This window comes from Tiliqua scincoides, chromosome 1 (genome assembly GCF_035046505.1).
Source record: "Tiliqua scincoides isolate rTilSci1 chromosome 1, rTilSci1.hap2, whole genome shotgun sequence".
Taxonomy (NCBI): Eukaryota; Metazoa; Chordata; class Lepidosauria; order Squamata; family Scincidae; genus Tiliqua; species Tiliqua scincoides.
Window position 1 is genome coordinate 84,657,442 of NC_089821.1, and position 7,912 is coordinate 84,665,353.

General features: G+C 45.5%; 1 pseudogene; it reads right to left on the bottom strand.

The window, feature by feature from the left end:
• Window positions 1-3,854: 3,854 nt before the first annotated feature.
• LOC136637184 (5S ribosomal RNA) lies at window positions 3,855-3,972 on the bottom strand (annotated as a pseudogene).
• Between the last annotated feature and the right edge of the window lie 3,940 nt (window positions 3,973-7,912).

A 7,912-nucleotide genomic window follows, 5' to 3' on the forward strand; every position in this document is an offset into this window, starting at 1 on the left:
CCTCAATGATACGAATGCCAGGCAATGATTTTGTCATGGGGATGAGCCATGGAGTTACAGATGAGGTAAATTCCTGGGGGGAACAGGTATCAAGGAGAAAATCTCACATGATGCCTCTGTTAAATGAAGCAAATGATCACATGAGTTTATCAACTCACTACAAGGTGAGTGGGAGCCTGATCCTGCCTAACTGGCATGCTGAATAGCACATGCTTCACCAATGCGGTGGAACTCCACACATCACAAAAGCACCATAAAGCGCTTTGCGATGGTGCAGAAACTAGGCGCACAAGTGCAAGGGCTGAAGTCTTCACGCATGTTCACTGGGTCAGCAAAGGACACCCACCGGAACAAGTGAGACCCCCACCAGACTGCACAGGGGCAGGAAAAGGGTGCGGAGTGATAGTGATGGAGGGAGCAATGGGGCAGGGGTGGACAGATCAGACACGGGGGTGGGCGGACTGGTGGCACTGGTGTGTGCTGCATCTTATTTCCCCTCCTGGGCCTGATCCTCCAACACAGGTGCATGCAGGCTTGTACCAGCCATATAGCTTGCACTGGTCCAAGTAAAGCCATTATGCAAGTTGGGGCTTTCCCCAGATGAATGTTCCCTTACCTCAAGGAGACCTCCAGCCTGTAAAATTCCCCTGCAGCATGCAGCACAGTCTTCAATGGCCCCGCTGCACTGCTGTATGGGAATTTGCACTGGATTGGGCTGCCCATCCTTTTAGACTGAGACTCTCTAGTATAAGGCCACAAGAGTAATTCACTGAACACAAGGGAGTTACTTCCCCTTTCAGACCTCATTGATAAATTAAAGATCAATAAGTCACCGGGCCCTGATGGCATACACCCAAGGGTTATTAAGGAATTGAAGAATGAAGTTGCAGATCTCTTGACTAAGGTATGCAACTTGTCCCTCAAAACAGCCACGGTACCAGAAGATTGGAGGATAGCAAATGTCACGCCTATTTTTAAAAAGGGAAAGAGGGGGGACCCGGGAAACTATAGGCCGGTCAGCCTAACATCCATACCGGGTAAGATGGTGGAATGCCTCATCAAAGATAGGATCTCAAAACACATAGACGAGCAGGCCTTGCTGAGGGAGAGTCAGCATGGCTTCTGTAAGGGTAAGTCTTGCCTCACAAACCTTATAGAATTCTTTGAAAAGGTCAACAGGCATGTGGATGCGGGAGAACCCGTGGACATTATATATCTGGACTTTCAGAAGGCGTTTGACACGGTCCCTCACCAAAGGCTACTGAAAAAACTCCACAGTCAGGGAATTAGAGGACAGGTCCTCTCGTGGATTGAGAACTGGTTGGAGGCCAGGAAGCAGAGAGTGGGTGTCAATGGGCAATTTTCAGAATGGAGAGAGGTGAAAAGCGGTGTGCCCCAAGGATCTGTCCTGGGACCGGTGCTTTTCAACCTCTTCATAAATGACCTGGAGACAGGGTTGAGCAGTGAAGTGGCTAAGTTTGCAGACGACACCAAACTTTTCCGAGTGGTAAAGACCAGAAGTGATTGTGAGGAGCTCCAGAAGGATCTCTCCAGACTGGCAGAATGGGCAGCAAAATGGCAGATGCGCTTCAATGTCAGTAAGTGTAAAGTCATGCACATTGGGGCAAAAAATCAAAACTTTAGATATAGGCTGATGGGTTCTGAGCTGTCTGTGACAGATCAGGAGAGAGATCTTGGGGTGGTGGTGGACAGGTCGATGAAAGTGTCGACCCAATGTGCGGCGGCAGTGAAGAAGGCCAATTCTATGCTTGGGATCATTAGGAAGGGTATTGAGAACAAAACGGCTAGTATTATAATGCCGTTGTACAAATCGATGGTAAGGCCACACCTGGAGTATTGTGTCCAGTTCTGGTCGCCGCATCTCAAAAAAGACATAGTGGAAATGGAAAAGGTGCAAAAGAGAGCGACTAAGATGATTACGGGGCTGGGGCACCTTCCTTATGAGGAAAGGCTACGGCGTTTGGGCCTCTTCAGCCTAGAAAAGAGACGCTTGAGGGGGGACATGATTGAGACATACAAAATTATGCAGGGGATGGACAGAGTGGATAGGGAGATGCTCTTTACACTCTCACATAATACCAGAACCAGGGGACATCCACTAAAATTGAGTGTTGGGCGGGTTAGGACAGACAAAAGAAAATATTTCTTTACTCAGCGCGTGGTCGGTCTGTGGAACTCCTTGCCACAGGATGTGGTGCTGGCGTCTAGCCTAGACGCCTTTAAAAGGGGATTGGACGAGTTTCTGGAGGAAAAATCCATTATGGGGTACAAGCCATGATGTGTATGCGCAACCTCCTGATTTTAGGAATGGGTTAAGTCAGAATGCCAGATGTAGGGGAGAGCACCAGGACGAGGTCTCTTGTTATCTGGTGTGCTCCCTGGGGCATTTGGTGGGCCGCTGTGAGATACAGGAAGCTGGACTAGATGGGCCTATGGCCTGATCCAGTGGGGCTGTTCTTATGTTCTTATGTTCCAAGTGAAATCTGTAAAACTTTTATTGTGCTTGTAATAAAACCATTAATCCAGACCAGTATTTAGAAGACCCTGGCTTAATCACAGACTAAGAGCCCACGCCTGTGCTCGGCGGCACGGCTCCGTGCCGCCAAGCACAGTTGCAAATGTGCCATAAGGCACGTTTGCTAGCCTCACCGCCAGGCTCCAGTTGGTGCTGGGCTATCGCGGGGCTGTTGCCCAGCTTCCACAGCTTGGTGGTCTCCTGGACCACCGAGCCACGGTACGGTAGGTGGGGGCAGGGGCGGGGAGGAGGCGTTCCAGGGAGGGGGGAGACCGGCGAGGGGCAGAGAGAGGGCAGGGGAAGGCATGCTGGGGGGTGGGCTGGAGGTGTGCTGGGGGAGGGAGGGAGGCGGGTCCGTGGAGCTCCGCTCCACAGAATCCAAGGCACTCGTGTAGGGCTCTGTGCCCTACACGAGTGCCTTTACCTTACCTTACACTGTGGGGCTGCTTACCTTACCTGGGGGAAGGAGACAAAAGTCCCTTTCTCCCAAGGCACCTCCCGTGGTAACCCAGGAAGTGCAGGATCCAGCGGCAGCCCTTCTTGGTCCCACTGAGCCTGGGCACCCCGGGCAGCTCAGGATTGGGGTGTAATACACCATTCCAAGGTTTAGGCTAGTCTAGAAGCACAAGGAGGATACAACAGGAATGCATGGCATTCTGTGGGCATAAACAGAGAAAAAACCCCAGCATTAGACCCTACATTTTGTTAAAAACATTGCTGCTCATAAGAATTTATAAGGGTTAGAAATCAAAGACACTCAACTGTTTGTGTTTAACAAGCTTCCAAGGATTTAGCAATTTTGATCTCTCAAAAATCTTCCAAAATTCCCAAGCAATTTTGATCTCCCTGGCCTCACCTGTGAAGGGCATTATCAAAAGTAAAAAGAAAAGAAATTTACCAGTTTTTTTTTATTTTTATAAAAAAGCTTGCCAGTACAATAACCTGGGTTGGTATCATAGAATTCTGATTTATAATTCAGAACTGGTTATCATCAAATTGTTTGTGTGTGTGGTTGGGGGGGGGGGGGGTTGAATTCTGAAAAGCCATGCTTTAAAGCAGGGCTGCTTAAGCCCTGTTCCAAGGCCTGGATCTGGGGTTTGGGTGGATCCGTCTGCCCAGTGAGTGAACCTTTCAGTTCCGCCCGACATCATGCGAAGTCCTCCTCGTTCCGATGACAGGGATGCTCTGGGCAGTCGCATCTGCCTGGACGTCCTATCGCACGGCCTTCTAGGATGCCAGGCAACAGTTGCAACTGCCCAGAGCGTCCCTGTCCCCTGAAACAGTTGGCAACCTTCAGTCTCGGAAGACTATGGTATAAGCCTACAGCACCCTGTATTCCCAGGCAGTCTCCCATCCAAGTACTAACCAGGCCTGACCCTGCTTAGCTTCCAAGGTCAGACGAGATTGGGCATGTGCAGGGTAACAGTTGCTGCAAGGAAGGCTTCACACGACACCTGGACAGAACGTTTGGATGCGGTCTGGATGGGGACTGCATTCTAGGCTCACAGCGGCTCACTACTGCTTTAAAGCAATTACATTTATAGATGTGTTAAAGCAAAGAATAATCCAAATGAAATCCATCTTTAAAAAATAAAGTGATACTGTGGGCATGAACAAAATTATGTAAGTCATTTGGAACATATGGGAAAAAATCTATAGGTAGGTAGGTAGGTAGGTAGGTAGGTAGGTAGGTAGGTATGCAGTTTGGAACTCTTTGGAAGTTTAGATGCCATTTACAGCATAAAACAGCTCAAGACATATTTCTAAAGTAAATAAACTCTACAAATATGGCTTCTTGCCATTTTAGTAACTCCTTTCTAATGTTCACATAACTTTCACTATAACAAAGTGTAATAATTTTTTTTTCTCCTTCAAAATCAGATATGCAACAGAATAAAGCTGTGATTACTCATTTTTTAAAGGCAAAGTAGAATTCCAGGTCACACATTTATTCTTCCTCCAAGCTCTTTGCCAAAAAGGTGCTAAAAAGTAAAATATTTATTCCATTAGTTTTAGCTAATTGAAATGCAAGCTTAGTGCACACTGAATCTATGCAGGCAGGAAAAGCAGCCTGCTGTCAGATTTTATTAAGTCTTTTTGCTGTTCTGTGAATAGTCAATAACAAGTGTCTAAACCCAGGAAATGATGTAGAGGTAATGTTCAGTGGTAAGGATATGATAAGGTACTGTTTGCATTCAGGATAATATGAAAGGGTCCAACATGTTCCCTGGAAGATTTCTCTCCATGTCAACTAATTAGCATGTTTATTGGGAACATTAATTTCTGTGACAGTCTCAGCAATTTTATGTACATTAACTCCTTAAGCTCTATCTATTCTCTCTTTCAGCACACTTTTCCCAAACTAATTCTTTTTCCATGTTAAATGTGTGGCTGTAATATCTTAACTGCATCTTGACAGAGCTCTTAAGTTTCAGGTTAGCAAATTAGCATGAAACTGTCAGTCTTTTGCCTTCGTCCACTCTATGTGGTGTGGCTTGCACCTCTTCCTGTATTGCATCTTCCTCAGCTTATTAGCACTAGACGCTGTGTCCTGGACTGAGTAGCTCATTTGTAGATAGCCCTTCAGGGCAAAGGGCCATAACCAGGGTGACCAGATACAATGGAGGACCTTTGACCACTGTAGAGAAGAGGGAATTTTGGTAGGTGCAGCTCAACATGGAAAGGTTTAAGAAATTAACCTCTTCTATACAACGGTTAAAGGTATAGGCACTTGCCGTCCATTGTATCTGGTCACCCTGCCAACAACTCACAAGTCTTTGAAGGTAGGCAAAGTGGCTGATGTTTTGGAAATGACCCATCTTCATTTTGAATGACTAGCCAATCAGTTCTGTTTCAGTTTCAGAGTGCACCACTTTCAGAGTGCAGAAGCTGTAGAAATCCAGGTAATGATGAAAATGGTAGCGTATTTCCCTAAGGAATATTGACTTGCTCTAATGCTACAGAAGAAGGGCATTATGCACTATACAAGGCTCCTACAAGGGCCATTCTTTAGTTTGGGGTGGTACTGCTGGATCAGGCATAAATATCTTGAGCTGTTCATAGTAGCCTATATGGAGTTACCTCTTTCGGACAGCTGTGTAATTTCCAAACTGAATTGAGCTCATGAACAACTGGTTCTTCCTGGTTAGTGAACATCTGGAAAGAGCTTCAATGCCACTGGTTTGTGTCCAAAAAAAGTTAATCATTACTAAATCCTACTTAAAATTGTAGACCAATAGAATGTAATAGAACAATAGGACTTGTTCAGACATCGTTCTTTACCCAAGTTCAAAATCTGTACCCAAGCATACAGTTTTTGGGTTAATTTGTACAGTCTTTGTACAAAATCATTGAACACAGATTGTACCTGCATAGAATAGAATGTGTTATAGACTAACAATGATTCTACCAGTTACATAGCAGGGAAGGTGACTCGAGTCCGAGTCACAAAAACACCTATTTTTTGCTGAACTCATGCAGACTGACGCAAATGGGATTACTTCTGAGTACAGCTGCAAAAGACTGGGCCATTCTGGTAAGCCTTGCAGCTGCTGCATGTGACCCTCCTCCCTCTTGCTGCTTCCTTCCCTGCTCTCATGCAGTCCATCCCATCTCCTCCTGCCTTGTTTACAGGTAGGATGGGGACATCAGTGTTGTCTTGTTTAAAGATAACCCCAACACACACACACACACACACACACACACACACACACACACACACACACACAGGCAGTAGCCCCATTTTTTCCTGCGGAGCCACATCTAGATTTTTAAAGGAAAAGACTCGTAACTCAAGTCTTTTCGAGTTGCTTGGGGTGACTTGGAAAGTCCCCCCATTAGGACCCATTTTTGACTCAAGTTGTGGGGGTGGGAACTTGAGTCAAGCCACGCTGGACTCATCCATCCCTGTTAGATTGATGCTCCAAGGTACAGTTGAACATGTGTGCAGTCATTTAGTCATGATTAACTTTCTTTGGGTCCATTTGATCTTAGGAGCCACAAAAGCCACCACAAAGAAATGCCAGCAAGAACTAAAATTAAAAGGAAGAAATGGGTCTCTCTGGTAGAAGAAAAGTTCCCTCTTTCCCAGCCACCTTGCTAGCTCCAACAGTGCCCATCCCTACTGGAGTTGCTGCTTAATTTGAGCACTTAGACAGAACAGCCATTTACAGTTAGAGATGTTGGTGATTAGAAAATGAGGAAATGGCAGATCTAAAAAGATAAAGGATAAATGGGTGACAAGGATAAAGACTGTGATGGAAGCAACCTAGGGCTGAAAAGAGATGGTCCACCACATGTCAAGGTACCTATTAACAATAAGGCCCAGTTGGTGAAAGAGATGAGTATCATTAAAAACTACACAGGAATCAATAAACGAGGATAACCTGAGTAAACTTGCTTCTTTGCATATGACATGTGGAGCATGCAAAGTCTAGAGCATGCAAAGTCTGGTGCAAGTTCTAGAGATTTCCCAAAATCCATGGATTGCAATGAATTTATGTCAGAGATTATCTGAAGGCAAAACAGTTGAAGGTCAGCCCTGCAGTTCAATATTCCCTGTCACATTTGTAACCTCCGAGCTGGCTAATGAACAAGCACAATGGTCTGGTTATGAATCTCTGTGATTCATTACTGCAGAGAACAGAAAGATGAACTGGGTGATCCTTGGGAAGCACATAATAGCAGGCGACAAAATGTTTCCAATGTGAACATGCTGAGTATTTAAAAGCACCACCACAAGATTAGCAATTTAATTAATCTTGTTACACCAGACTTGTTTTAATGTCTAAAGAGACGTGCAGCAATGCCTGATTTCTGCAGGCCTTGGCACCAGCATTGTCTTGCTAATTCCAACATCTTAAACATACATAAGTGACTTCACTTTGTAAGAAGAGAACTTTTATGTTGTATCATGTAACCAGGTCTGCAGTCTTGACAACTCTCCCAGTAGCATGTAGCTTGATTTGCTTGCTTGATCCACTTGTTGGACACTTGTACCAAAACCTTTGTGCATTCTATTGATTTAGGGCCACATCCTTCCCATTCTCTGCCTATTGTATGCCATGGTACGGAAGTTGCAAATTAATTTGTAAGGACGTTAATGTGTGAGGGAAATGGTTTTGTTTATTAAGGATCTTGCCATAGAGTGGGTGGATGATTAAAATAGACTAGTGTTCTTCAGCCTTGGGGTTGGGGCTACAATGAAACCTCAGTTGCGGGGTCGTGGCAATTTACAGGAATGAAAAAGTTTGAAGACCACTGGACTAGAGCACCACCAGGTCAAGGAGGAGGCATCTGGTGTACCCCTTCAGGTGCCAGGAGATTGTGTCCCAGTCCTGCTCAGGTTCTTAGCAATTGTGTTAAAATAGCTTTCAC